This window comes from Mirounga angustirostris, unplaced genomic scaffold, assembly GCF_029215605.1.
Source record: "Mirounga angustirostris isolate CCGP_5_RB_7025 unplaced genomic scaffold, mMirAng1.0.hap1 SCAF_16, whole genome shotgun sequence".
Lineage (NCBI taxonomy): Eukaryota > Metazoa > Chordata > Mammalia > Carnivora > Phocidae > Mirounga > Mirounga angustirostris.
Window position 1 is genome coordinate 49,135,429 of NW_026991724.1, and position 15,425 is coordinate 49,150,853.

The 15,425-nt window shown below is 39.1% G+C and overlaps 1 protein-coding gene across 1 annotated transcript in view; it reads right to left on the minus strand.

Moving 5' to 3' along the window:
- Positions 1-7,883, minus strand: part of ZNF404 (zinc finger protein 404) — a 29,541-nt gene extending 21,658 nt beyond the window's left edge. The window contains exon 1 of the mRNA XM_045891701.3: positions 7,821-7,883. The gene's annotated coding sequence lies outside the window, so the exon portion shown is untranslated. The remainder of the gene's footprint in view (positions 1-7,820) is intronic.
- Between the last annotated feature and the right edge of the window lie 7,542 nt (positions 7,884-15,425).

The following is a 15,425-nucleotide window of genomic DNA, read 5'->3' on the forward strand; positions in this document are numbered from 1 at the left end:
AAAAATGCTAGTATTAGTGTATTAATAACAGATACAATAGGCTTCAATGCAAGAAGTATTAAAAGTAATAGAGACATTCATACAATTCAAGAAGAATATAATGGTAGTCCTACATTTCTTATGTACCTAATAACATAGCTTTAAAATACATAAAGCAAAAGTCAACAAAATTAAAGGATAGACAAAGTTATCATTGAAGTTTGAAAGTTTAGTACCCTCCACTGGTAACCAATAACAGGAAGAGAAAAAAAAAATCAGCAGGGCCATAGAAGTTTGAACAAGATTAATCAAATTGACCTAATTGAACATTATACTCCCAAACTATAGACTATATGTTCTTTTCAAATGCTCACAATATATTTATCAGAATATTCTGGGCCATAAAACAAGCATCTATAGATTTCAAATAATTAATATCAAAAAGAAGGCATATATTCTGAAGCCCTTGGAATTAATTTAGAACTTAAAAACAGATATTTCTCAAATGTTTCCAAATATAAAAAGTTCACTTCTAAATAAGTATAGGTACAAACAATGAATCATGGAACACTACATCAAAAACTAATGATGTACTATATGGTGACTAACATAGCATAATAATAAAAAAATAAATCAAAGGAAAAAAATAAATAAGTATAGGTCAAAACCAAATCATAATATGGAAACCAGAAAATATTTTGAGCTGAATGATCATGAAAGTATGACATAACAAGTCTTGTGAGACGCAATCCAACCAATGCTTACAAAGACATTTTTAGCTTTAAATATATTTTTGTTTTGTTTTTTATAAATGCTGCAGATAAATGCCATTCATTGTTTAATCTCCATCATAGTTGTTAGGTGTACTACAGATATATTGACATAGCAAGTAAATTAGTAGTGAAATTATGATGGAAATCCTTTGTCAAATTATGTCCATGCTAAATAAATCTGGAATTTATTTTCTCCCAGTGTAGATAGCATGAGCATTTTAAAAAATTTTTTATTGTTATGTTAATCACCATACATTACATCATTAGTTTTTGATGTAGTGTTCCATGATTCATTGTTTGTGTATATAACACCCAGTGCTCCATGCAGAATGTACCCTTTTTATTTTTTTTATTTATTTGTTTTTTTAAAAAGATTTTATTTATTTATTTGAGAGAGAGAGAGAGCACAAGAGGGGGGAGCGGGAGGGGGAGAAGCAGACTCCCTGCTGATCAGGGAGCCCGATGCAGGACTCGATCCCAGGACTCCAGGATCATGACCTGAGCCAAAGGCAGTTGCTTAACCAACTGAGCCACCCAGGTGCCCTGAATGTGCCCTCTTTAATACCCATCACCAGGCTAACCCATCCTCCCCCACCCCCTAGAACCCTCAGTTTGTTTTTCAGAGTCCATCATCTCTCATGGTTCGTCTAGCATGAGCATTTGTAATAACTGTCCTCTTATTTTCTTCTTTCTTTTAAATATTCTTTGGCCTACTTCATCCAAACATAAATGTATGTATTATCAAAGTAGAAAGGTTAAAAATCAATGATCTACCTTTGGAAGCTAGAAAAAGAAAAGCACATTTAGCCTATAGAAAGTAGAGCATACTAAAAGAAACCAGTCACATAAAAAACCCAGATATACAACAAAGAAAAATCAATAAAGCCAAAAACTATTTCATTGATGAGATAAAATTGATAAATCTCTCACTATGCTAGTCAAGAAAATAAATGCCAGTATCAGGAATATGAAAGGAGATATCACTACATATATTACAGACATTAAATTGGTAACAAATTTCATGAACAACTTTATGACAATAAACCTGAGAATATAGATGAAATTTTAAAATTCCTTGAAAACACAATTTAACTGAACTGATATGAAAATGGAAAATCTGAATATTGTTATATTTACTAAAGAAATAAAATCTTTATTAAGGACTTTCCCATATATGTCTGGTCCAGAGGCTTCAGTGGCAAATTCTCCCAAACATTTAAGGAACTAAAAATACAAGTCAAACTCAGTATCTTCTAGAAAATAAAAAAAATGGACCATGTCATGAGGCATAACTGTGGTAACAAAACCTGACAGGGACATTAATTACATGAAAAGAAAATTACAGTACATCTCTCATGAACATAGATGTAAGCATATTAAACCAAATATTACAGGTGATATAGAGGGTAAGAGAAATTTAGTCTAGAAATATAAAGGTCATTTAATTTCCAAAAAATCAATCAACATAACCTTCCAACCTTAAATAAAAAAAAATGGAGAAAGCCATTCATACATTTCATTAGATGCAGAAACTGATAATATTCAAACACAGTTCATGATAAAAATTCTCAGCAAACTAGGAAAAGAAGGGAACTTCTTTAATTTGATAAAGGGGATCTACAGAGTAAAACTACAACTATAATTATATGAGAGGTGAAATATGGATCACTGTCCTTCTGAGTTCAGGAACAAGGCAAGTTTGTCCATTTTTACCACTTCTACTAAATTTTGTACTGTAAGACCAATCCAATACCATAAGGAAAAAAAGTGAAATGAAAGGTATTGAAGGTTAGAAAAAAAAAGAAGTAAAACTATCTTTATTTGCAGATAACATGATTTTGAAAAAAATTTCAGTTCTACAATCTATTAGAATAAGTGAATTTATTAGCAAGATTGTTGAGTAAAAGGTCAAAGTATAAAACAATTACTTGTATTAAAGCAAAGTTACTGGAAAATGAAATTTTAAAATCCCAACAGTTTATAAAAAAATCTAAAAAATACAACGTTTTGGAATAAATCTAACAAAAGAAGGACAAGACTTTTAGACTGAAAACACCAAAACATTAAGGGACTAAAGAATAATTAAACAAATGGAAACATAGTCTATGTTTATGAATTGGAAGACTCAATTTTAACTATCAATTCTCTTTAAATTGATCTATTGATTTGATGCATCTCCAACAATATCAGCAGGGTTGGTTTTTTTTTGAGAAAATTAAAATTAACTTGTTCTTATAATTATATGGAAATGCAAAGAACCCAGAAGAGTCAGGGCAATTGTGAAGAACAAAACTGTCAAAATCACATTAGATATCAAGATGTGATATAAAGCTACTGTAATTAAAACAGTGATACTGGGGCGCCTGGGTGGCTCAGTCGTTAAGCGTCTGCCTTCGGCTCAGGTCATGATCCCAGGGTCCTGGGATCGAGCCCCGCATCAGGCTCCCTGCTCCGCGGGAAGCCTGCTTCTCCCTCTCCCACTCCCCCTGCTTGTGTTCCCTTTCTCACTATCTCTCTCTGTCAAATAAATAAAATCTTAAAAAAAAAAAAATGAAAATAGGGTGGAAAAACTTTGGATATAGATAAACTTGTCTTTTGCACCAGATTTTTAAGTTGCAAACTACAGACCTTTAGTGAGCTGTGGAATAAATTTAAAAGCCTGTAATAAGCATTCAGAAAAACAAACTATCCTGCATCACCAGCGACAAGAAATACAGTTAAATTCTCCTATCCATTAATTCATTCGCAAAGTCAATAAATATTTACAGGTATCTGCCACATCCCTCCACTAGTCTAGGCACCAAGGACACACCAATTATCAAAACAATTAAAATTCTCCTCCTGCAGGGGCGCCTGGGTGGCTCAGTCGTTGAGCGTCTGCCTTCGGCTCAGGTCATGATCCCAGGGTCCTGGGATCGAGCCCCACATCCGGCTCCCTGCTCCGCAGGAAGCCTGCTTCTTCCTCTCCCACTCCCCCTGCTTGTGTTCCCTCTCTCTCTGTGTCTCTCTGTCAAATAAATAAAATCTTTAAAAACAAAAACAAAAACAGTGATACTGACATAGGATTGACAAACAGACCAATAGAATAGAGAGTCCAGAAAGAGACTTGCACATCTATAGTCACAGGTTTCACAAAAAAAAGTCTGACTGCAATTTAGAGCAGAAAGGATAGTCAGTCTTTCAACAAAAGGTACCTGAGTAATTGGCTATCTGTGTGCAAAAACTGATTTTCACTCTGATCCCACTACATACACAGATATAAATCCAAGATGGATCATACACCTAAATTTGAAAACTGAATAAACCTGGAAGAAGAAACAGGAAAATATCTTCATGATCATGGCTATGCAAAATTCTTTTTTTGGTTTAATTTTTATTTTCACTTATTTTAGACTTAGAGAAAAGTTGCAAGAGGAGTAGAGAGAGTTCTTTTTACCCCTGACCTTAATGTTAACATCTTACATAGGACAATTATCAAAACCAGGAAATTAACATTGGTACAATACTACGGATGGCATATCTTATTCAAATATTACCAGTTTTTCACACTAATGTCCTTTTCTTTTCCAGGATCCTATACATGATCCCACATTGCATTTAGCTGTTATTTCTCCTTAGTCTCTTCCAATCTCCAAAGTCTTCTTATGGTAATAGTTTTCTTTCTTTTTTTTTTTTTTAAAGAATTTATTATTTTTTTGACAGAGAGAAACACAGTGAGAGAGGGAACACAAGCAGGGAGAGTGGGAGAGGGGGAAGCAGGCCTCCCGCGGAGCAGGGAGCCCGATGCGGGGCTCGATCCCAGGACTCTGGGATCGTGACCTGAGCCGAAGGCAGATGCTTAAAGACTGAGCCACCCAGGCGCCCCTTTATGGTAATAGTTTTCAACTGCTGCCATAACAAACTACCACAAATTTAGCTTAAAACAACACATATTTATCATCTCACAATTTTTGTGGACCCAGAGTCTGCACACAGTTTAGCTGGATGCTCCCCTTAGGCTGATCTCATAAACTGCAAACAAGGTTTTCACTGGGCTGTGTTTTCATTCAGAGGTTCAACTGGGGAAGAATCCACTTCAAAGTTCATTCAAATTGTTGGCAGAATTAATTTCTTTGCAGCTATGGGACTGAGGGCCCCTTTTTGTCCAGTGGTGGACATCCTTAAGTCCTAGAGGCCACCTGCAGTTTCTGGCAACATAGGCTTCTCCAGCATTGCCACTTACTTCATCAAGCCCACAAAGAGAACCTTTAGCTCTAGTCTGCTATAATGGGGTCTTACATGACATAACATAATCGCAACAGTGACATACCATTTCTTTTACCATATAAAATAACCTTACCACGGGAGTGACATCCCCCTCACCTTTGCCATTTTCTGTTGGTTAAAAGCAAGTAACAGGTTCTGCTTGCACTCCAGGGGTGGGGATTATACTATGGCACAGATACCAGCAGGCAGCAATCACGTGGTCACTATAAAGTCTGGCCACCACACCTATCTTCATGACCTTTTCATTTTGGAGGAGTACCAATCATTTATTTTGTCAAATATCCTCCACTTGGTTTTTCTAATATTTTTGTAACTGGAATTTGGTTGTACAATTTTGGCAGTACCACGATTGTGCTGTGTCCTTCTCTTTGTATCATAAGACAGGGCTAATGACAGCAATGTCTTATTACTGGTGATGTTAACCTCAATGGCTTGATTAAACTGCTTTCTGCTGGGTTTCTCTACTGTAAACTTACTATCTTTCCCTTTGTAGTTAATAAGCACCTTGGGGGGACGCCTGGGTGGCTCAGATGGTTAAGCATCTGCCTTCAGCTCAGGTCATGATCCCAGGGTCCTGGGATCGAGCCCCACATCGGGCTCTGTGCTCAGCAGGGAGCCTGCTTCTCCCTCTCCCTCTGCTTGCCTGTCTGCCTACTTGTGATCTCTCTCTCTCTCTCTGTCAAATAAATAAATAAAATCTTAAAAAAAAAAATAAGCACCTTGGGTAGTGGGAAATATTTTGACACTGTGCAAATCCTTTTTCTCCTCAAATTTTCACTCACTAATTTTAGCATCTATCAGTTGTTTGTGTGAAACAACTATTACTGTGGTGTTTGCCTAAACGGCCACTTTCTATGTTCCTCTTTCCTTCTACATTTAACAACTGGAATTCTACCGTAAGGAAGAGCTGTCCCTTCTTCCCCAAGAAAAGATGTTTTAAATAGAACAAAAATGCAATAACTATAAAAGAAAAAAATTGGTAGGGGCGCCTGGGTGGCTCAGTCGTTAAGCGTCTGCCTTCGGCTCAGGTCATGATCCCAGGGTCCTGGGATCGAGCCCCGCATCGGGCTCCCTGCTCTGTGGGAAGCCTGCTTCTCCCTCTCCCACTCCCCCTGCTTGTGTTCCCTCTCTCGCTGTGTCTCTCTCTGTCAAATAAATAAATAAAATCTTTAAAAAAAAAAAAGAAAAAAGAAAAAAATTGGTAAATAGCTCGTTAAAATTATGAACTTCTCTTTGCTATATCATTAAGAAAGTAAGAAGCTGGGCGCCTGGGTGGCTCAGTTGGTTAAGCAACTGCCTTCAGCTCAGGTCGTGATCCTGGAGTCCCAGGATCGAGTCCCACATCGGGCTCCCCGCTCAGTGGGGAGTCTGCTTCTCCCTCTGACCCTCTCCCCTCTCATGCTCTCTCTCACTCTCTCTCAAATAAATAAATAAAATCTTAAAAAAAAAAAAGTAAGAAGCTATAGGCTAATGAAAGACATGCTTTCTCTATTTCTTTCTCTTTCCACACACACACACACACAGAGGCATACATACATGTTTACACACACTCACAAAGGACTTGTATTCAAAATATACATAAAATCCCTACAAATCAATATGAAAATGACAAAAAAAGACTAAAAAATGGACAAAAGATTTGAATAGACACTTCGTAAGAGTATATCAACATGGGCAGTATCATATGAAAAGATGCTTACATCATGACTTATCAGAAAAATGAAAATTAAAATCACAACGAGATACTACTACACAGACATCAGAATGACTAAAGTTAAAATGATTAACAATAGCAAGTGATGGCCAGTTTGAGAAGTAACTATATGTTTCAGGGAGTGCAAATTAAGTCAGCCACTTCCACCCTTAAGTATATATCCAGAGGGCGCCTGGGTGGCTCAGTTGGTTAAGCGACTGCCTTCGGCTCAGGTCATGATCCTGGAGTCCCGGGATCGAGTCCCGTATCGGGCTCCCTGCTCAGCAGGGAGTCTGCTTCTCCCTCTCCCGCTCCCCCCTCTTGTGCTCTTTCTCTCTCTCACTCTCTCTCTCAAATAAATAAATAAAATCTTTAAAGAAAAAAAAGAGTATATATCCAGGGAAAACATGAACATATGCCCACAAAAAAACTTGTACAAGAGTGTTCATAGAAGGTTTATTCATAATAGTCAAATACAGGGAACAACCCATCATCATGAGAATGAATAAAAAAAAGTATGGTATGGTCACACCAGGAAGTTTTCATAATGTGATCATATTCTGGCAGGGCTGCTAGAGACAGAATGATGTCTCTTCCTTTGAACTCCCAAAGCAGGTCACCTGGATTTCTCTAGTGACATCTCACATCTTCTATCTTACTTATTCCTATTTTGATTTCATTTCCTTGGTGGATAACAGGTCATTTGAGGAGAGCAACTATGTCTTTTTGTCATTATATTCCAATGACTACAAGCATATTGATATATTGTAAATATCTGGTATCTGACTTAAATTTCAAAACTAGAAATTCATCCTTAGGGAATGACTGTAAAAGGACATAAAGATCTATGCATAATGATGTTCATTATAGACTAATTTAGTTGGGAGTAAAAAATTAGAAACATAACAGCTAATAGTAGGCAACAGGTTAAATAAATTATGGACAAAAGGGCTTGAGGGCCCTGAAAAGGGTGATCCATCTGCATGGCCTCACACACAATTCACAGATATGTCACTAATAGGCAGGACATTTCAGCGAAGGAAAAGAAAGGGTCTCCTATCTTTAAAATTCAAGTGTATTTAATGAATAATGAGGACACACAAACTCACCTGAACTTTAACTTCTTGATGTGTAACAAAAATTCTTTTTTCTCTCAGTATCGTCTTTTTTTCTTTAGAGACAGGCAGCACTGGGAAAAGAGAAGGCAATCCTGAAACATCAGGATTTTCCTGGATAGCACAGTAACTTAGAAAACACATTCCATGACCACACCCTGTCACCTAGACCCCCCCTCCCCCCCCCCCCCCCCGGCCCCACAACCAGTATAAGAGTAGAAAGGATACTGGAATAGTGTTGACCTTCCCAGGATGAGAGAGGCCAGGGTCACTGATGTTCAGGGAGAAATCGGTCTCTAATTCACAGCAGGTTCTTGGGGCCACAGTTCTGGAAATGCTGTGGTTATGAAACATGTAACTGACCTTCAGGAGCTTCCAAGGGGGAACCTTCCAGGAGGGAATCCTACTCCTGGGACCTTATCAGGTCTTCCCAGAAGCCTGCCTCGAGGCCGATTGCAGCTTCAAAATATCTCATCTCAAGATCAAGTCTGTGTCATCTTGCTGTGATTCTCCATTCTTCCATTCTAAGGCTCCGGATCTGACTTCCCTCTTTTAAACGCGGCGGAAGGCGGACAGGGCGGAGGATCCGCGGAGCCTAGAGCCATGAGTTCCAGTGACAACCCACACGGCCACACAACCGTCGCTCACCCATAAGCCACGAAGTTAATTAAGTAAGCACAATCAAGTATCTGATCCACAAGCGCAGACGCCGTCATGGAGACACGCTGTCACAGCGTCACACACACACAGACTCACACACGTCTCTCATAGGAACACAAATCTCTGCTGTTCACGTAGACACAGGCCTGAGACTCCGGGCTCCACACGCCTTGTCAGTTCCCAGATTGTCCTCGCCTGGAGAGCCTCTCACCCCATCCAAGGATTCCCGTCGGGCTCCGGTCAGAAACTGTGGATGCCTCGGCTGATTTTTATCTTTGGATAGGTCCTACTCACCACGTAGTGACCACAGCCGCTCGGACACCGGAAAAGGACCCAGGGGTCGAGGCGGATGCGAGCCCGGTGGCTTCTGGGAAACGCAGTCCCGCCGGCTGGGAGCCGGGGATGCGGTCGCTAGTGCTCGGAGTGCGCAGGCGCAGGCGTGTGCCGGCGGGGCGCAGAGGAGGGGCCGACCTGTGGAGGGCCGTATTCTCAGGTGGTTCTACACGGGTGAGGGAAGCGAGTGGAATGTGAGTCCAGGCTGTAGAAAACAGAGCAAGGGTGGCGGACGCCAGAGCCTCGACCCTGCATGCGGGAAGTGGAGGTAGCGGGCTCCTGGGTACAGCGGTTCCGTAGATGCGAGTTCTGTGAGGGGACCAGAACTTCTGTCTTTCGCACCCCAGGGTAGCACCAGCGCCTGGAGTAGAGCCAGGAGCACAGCAGGTGTTAGATATGCATTTATTTTATTTTAAAAAATACTTTATGTATTTATTTGAGAGTGAAAGAGCGCGAGCTTGAGCGTGGGGAGGGGCAGAGGGCGAGAGAGAAGCAGGCTCCCCGCTGAGCAGGGAGCCCCAAGCGGGGCTGGATCCCAGGACCCTGGGATCAAGACCTGAGCCGAAGGGAGACGCTTAACCGACTAAGCCGCCCAGGCGTCCCTATGCATTTGTTTTAAAGAAACAGTGACTCGGCAGGTATAGGTGTGTTGGGTTTTCATTCTTTGTGACACCGTGGAACCCATTGTGTGTCTGTAACTGTGGGGGGGGGGGCCCGGGGGGGGTATTGTGTTCCTGGTTGTGATTTGTTTCAGAGTTTGTTCTCTGGGTGTGATAGTGCCTTGTATGTCAGATTTTGAGGTTATATAAAATTTATTAAGCCCTGTTCCTCCTCACACCTACATTCCAACCCCCAGATTCTTCATGCCCAGTAAGTTCTTTCCATTAACAAGGAGTCTCGGTGACTTTTGTCCAAGACACATCCTAGAAGGGCTGACTCATTCGTGAGGCACAATGGCAAAATGCCTAGGGCCCACAATACTTTGGGAGGCACACAAAAAGTCTTGCATTTATTTATTTATTGTTATTTTTTTTTTAAGTTTTTAAAGTCATAATTAAGCAAATGTTTGTCAAAGAAACGTTAATATTTAATTTATTATTATTACTATACCTAAGCAATCATAAAATACAATCTTTTTTTTTTTAAGATTTTATTTATTTATTTGACAGAGAGAGAATGAGAGAGAGCACATGAGGGGGGGAGGGTCAGAGGGAGAAGCAGACCCCCCACTGAGCAGGGAGCCCGATGTGGGACTCGATCCCGGGACTCCAGGATCATGACTCGAGCCGAAGGCAGTCGCTTAACTAACTGAGCCACCCAGGCGCCCCCATAAAATACAATCTTTCTTCTCTTTTTTTTTTATGGAAGAAGGGGCTCATGAAAGTCATAATGCAGCCCGGCATCTTAGTCAAATCAAACCAGATTTCTATCCATCTTAATACCTCTTCCATCTCCCCATTGGGACTTGGGAATACAGCACCATACCCTCCGACTTTAGGTGCATCTGCCTGTGAACTCTGAGCTTCTCTCATGAGAGCCCCTCCATGGCCCCAGTATGGAGTGCAACATTTCCTTCCCCAGCTGCCTGAGTACCTTGAAAGTGAAGTTTGGAACATCTTTTTCAGTCTCCTAAAATTTTTTTCTTTCCCAGACTCTTGGGGAATAGGCAATAAAAAGTTTGAGTGCCTTTGTGACTGTGTATGGAATTATATAATATGATGCATTTTTTGAGGCCTATTAGATTGTGACTTTAGCTATGAGATTATATGTTTTTATCTGTATGACTTAAAATTTATGTGATATTTTGAAAGATATGCTTTTCTTATGTGTGCATTCTGTAGATACTGTAAATGTGAATCCCGATGTGAACAGACTTGTGTGAGAAGCTGCATGACTTTGAGCTGGATATGTATGATTTTGATTATATGATTATAAAATCCTGTGATATTAAGACTGTGTATATTTGTGAGTGACCATAAACCTTCTTACTCTTCTCAGCCATGAAACAGAGGAATATGACATCTTTTCGGAGCAATAACTTTAAGATTTGGGTAGAAGAGGATTTGTCATTTATCTGTCAAATCATTTGGATATTTTATGTTCAGATAGATTTTTTTCAAGGGGAAGAATACAAATCAGCATATCTTTCACAAAAGAGGGAATTCATAGTCACATGCTCTGTATGCAAGAGGTTGCAGCTTTTGTGTCTGTCTTCTGTCCCAGAGGTAAGCTTCCATTCTCCTAAGCTGTGAAGGAATTTTTATAGATAAGTTTGAAAAGTCCTGGACTAAAGACATAATTTATACATAGAGAGGCAGTTTGGCTTAGAGCAGATAAGTAGGACTAGGATTAGGGAGTCATGTCCTAAATTCTGTGTCAGGCATCATTGTTATTTCTATTTGCTGAAGAGAAAACTGATTCAGAGAAGACTGCCTGTTTAAGACCATTCAATTTGTCAACAGAGAACTACTTGCCATACTTCAAATTATAGGTAATTAATACATTGTTACCAGTAATCCAGTGAAATGCAAAATTAGAGTTTTAGTTCCTGTGTAAGGCCTTATCACAATTAAAAAATGTTAACTTTGAATGGCAAAGTGGTCATTATCAGTGATAATAGTTTTATTTTGGTGCTCTCTTTCTTTACATTGACTTTTAAAGTTATATTTCCTTCAATTTTTAATAAAATACTAAATACCTCAGTATGCATTTCTGTAGGCTGTAGTTCCTATAGTGCCTATAACTGTCCACTGTGAGTTGGGTTCTCTCAGACCCACCAAGTCATAACCGTCCACTGTAGACAAAAGTGGTACATCTGGAATCAAGCATTATCAGGACCAGAGTGCACAAGCAGGTCACATGAATATGTAACCCAGGCTCCATTTCATTCACCATAGTTGCTTCAGTACCTCTCCCTCAGCTCATATATGTATGTATGGCTTCATGGGGGATCATCTATGACCAGCTGATAGAGGAGGAAAAATTTGATTCACATATTCATCCATTCAGTATACAAGCCAGAAATGGATGGACAGTACACTATAGCATCATTCAGGAGTGGCCCTGAAAATTCTCCCAGTGGAGTAAGAATTTTATCAGTATATCAGGGCTCCTGGGTGGCGCAGTTGTTAAGTGTCTGCCTTCGGCTCAGGTCATGGTCCCAGGGTCCTGGGATCAAGCCCCACATTGGGCTCCCTGCTCAGCAGGAAACCTACTTCTCCCTCTCCCACTCCCCCTGCTTGTGTTCCTGCTCTCACTATCCCTCTCTCTGTCAAATAAATAAATAAAATCTTAAAAAAAATAATTTTATCAGTATATCTGGTAATTCCCTTTGTGTGAAAGGAAAAGTGACCTAAAGTTAGAATATATATGGCCTCATGTGCAGTGGTGCATGGATTGTCAATTAGTAAGGTATCTGAGAAGAACAAGATTGAAAGATCAAGGAAAAGGAGACCTGGGGTGGAGGGATGTGGAGAGAAATGGTAGTAGGCATGAAGTGTATGTAAACAATTTTGTATTTTACATTAAAACCCACAGAGAGCATGTACTGTGAATGAGACAGTACATCAGGTAGACAAAATGATGTGGTCAGTTAATATCATCTATTCTTTGTCATTGTTTTCCTAATTGTGGCACGATGGTGGCAGGGATAGAAGTTACCCATGGGCCAAACAGCATGGGCTTTCATTTACCAAAGTTGATGTAGCTATTAGTGCCACAAAATATTCAGCTTGCTAACAACAGAGACAAATTCAGAGTCCCAGATATGGCACAGTCCCTCAAGGAGACCAACCAACCATTTGATGGCAAGGCAGAACTACTTCCACACTGGACAGGAATTAACACATATTCTGATTATGGATTTACCTTTCCTGTCCTCAGGGCTTCAGCTAGTACTAGCATATGAAGGCTTACAGAGCTTTTGACCATTGTCATGGACCCCAATAACATTCCTTCCAACCAGGAACCTACTTTGCGGGAAAGGAGATACAGGAGTTGGCCCAGGACCATAGGTTCCATTGTATTATATATTGTACCAACAAAAAGCTGCCAACCTGATAAAGCATCAGAAGGCCTTTTGAGGACACAGCTAAAATGCCAAGTTGGAGGATATACTTTACAAGAATGGAGTGCCATCCTCCAGGATACAGTACATCCTTGGAATAAAAATTTAGTGAAAAATATAAATTTATAGATTAAAGAAGTTCAGAGAACTCTAAGAAGGATAAATAACAAAACAAACTACAGGGAGACACAACGTAATAAAACTGTCTTAAAGCAAATATAAAGAGAATTGTGAAAGAAGCTATATAAATAGAACACATTACATAAGGGGGAAATGATACAAATGATTGCTGACTTTTCATTAAAAAATTGAAAGACTGAAGACAATGGAGTAACATAATTAAAGGGCCAAAAGAAAAGAAATAAGAAAGAATAACCCCAAATTATTCATCCAGTAAAAATATCCTCCAACAATGAAAGCAAAATGAAGATACTTTTAGATTAAAAAAAAGTTAAGAGAATTTATCATCAGAAGACCTTAACTACAGGGAATGCTAATGGAATTTCTGCAGGTTGAAGGGAAGATATCAAATGAAAACATAGATTGTTGTGATGAGCACTGGGTGTTATACATAACTAATGAATCATTGAACACTACATCAAAAACTAATGATGAACTATATGTTGGCTAACTGAACAAAATAAAAAAAACCAGATTGTTAGGAAGAAAAGAAGTGTGCACAAAACAGTAAATATGTGGGCTTTTTCTTTCTCAGTGTCTTTAAAACACATTACTGTTTAAACAAAACTCTAACATTTTGTTGTGTGATTTAAAGCATATATAAATGTAATATATGCAATAAGTTCAATATAAAGCATAAAAGTAAATGGAACATTACAGGCACAGCTGAGATGTACTAAGCTCACTACAGCCAATCTCCCCCATGGATTACAACCAAAAACTCTGGATAAAATACAAAGAGCAACTACCTGAGGACTTTGTAAAGCAGATAATAGCAGGCAGATTAAGGAGAGAATCAAAACTTGAAGATAAATTAGTATTGCGAGGTGAATTTCCTTCTATTTACTTATTTATTTTGCCCCTTCTTTTATCTCCTGACTTTGAACTGACGGTTGGGAATCCCCCTTTTCTTCTGTTCTACACCCGCCCTCCATTCCTGGTGCCTGCCCAAGGTCAGCACCAGTGATGGAACTGCACTGATGTCAGTGCATATGAAATCCTGAGTTAAAACCCATTTCTCTAGATACAGGAACTGAGAAAAGAGCTTTTGTTATATAGAGTGTGGGGAGGAATGGTCATTATATATCTAACTTTCTTTCACCACTGTAACTCAAGGGTGGCCCAGTAGTACAGAAGTATGTGATAGGGTGGCTAAAACTCTGAGAGAATCTCATCTTTTGGGTCAAAGAAACTTGGAAAGAGGGCCCTTACAATCCAAAGTGTGAGAGGAGATTCAAAAGAGGACATTGCTAAAGAAGGAGATACTCAGGTTCTATGGATGAACTGATACAATTTCCAGGCTCACCCCTAAGCTGCACATTCACAGCATACCCAAAGAAGTGTAGAAAAGACATTGCTCAGAACTCAACTAATTTCTGGGGTGCCTGGGTGACTTAATCAGTTAAGTGTCTGATTTCAGCTCAGGTCATAATCTCAGGGTCCTGGGATGGAATCTGGCACCGGGCTCCACACTCAGCAGGGAGTCTGCTTATCCCTCTCCCGATCCCTCAGCCCCTCCCCACATTCATGCTCTCGCTCTCAAATAAATAAATTAATTAAATTAAATAAAAAAAGAACTCACTAATTTCTGAATGGCTCAATGAATGACAGACCCAAACAATATATCCAGGGTTTTGGAACCAACACATACAGAAGGTGAGGCATAATTTGTGATTTGAACCTAACCCAGTTGATTGTCTGCTGAAACAAAAAATCAATATACTCCAACGATCTTAATAGGAACCACAGTCTTATAATGTTATATTAAAAATGTCCAGGATATAGTCCAGAATTACTTGATACACAGAACCCAGAAATATCTGACCAACTTCAAGAGAAAAGACAGCCAAGAGTTATCAACCCCTAAATATATCAGATGTTTGAATTACAAGGCAAAGATTATTTTATTACAGTAATAAAGCAGATATTATCACCATTCTCCATGAAGTATAAGTAAACACTCTTGAAATGAATGGAAATATAAAAGTTCTCAGGAGAGAAATAGAAACTATAAAAACAACCAAATTGAAATTTTAGAACTTTAAAATACAAGAACTTTAAAATACAATTTAAAAATTCAATGAAGGGGCATAAAAGCAGAGTAGAGATGACAAAGGCAGCTCAGTAAACTTTAAAAGTGATCAGTAGAAAGTATCCAGTCTGAAGTAGGGAAAGAAAAATTAGAAAAAACTCCACTGAGCCTCAGTGACCTTTGGGTCAGTATCAAAAAGCCTAATATTTTTGTTATGTCATTGGAATTCCAGAAGGAGAGAAGAAAGAGGAATAAGAGAAAGTTTGGAGAAATAATAGTTGAAAATTCCAATTTGGTAAAAGACATACATTTTTCAGATTCAAGAAGC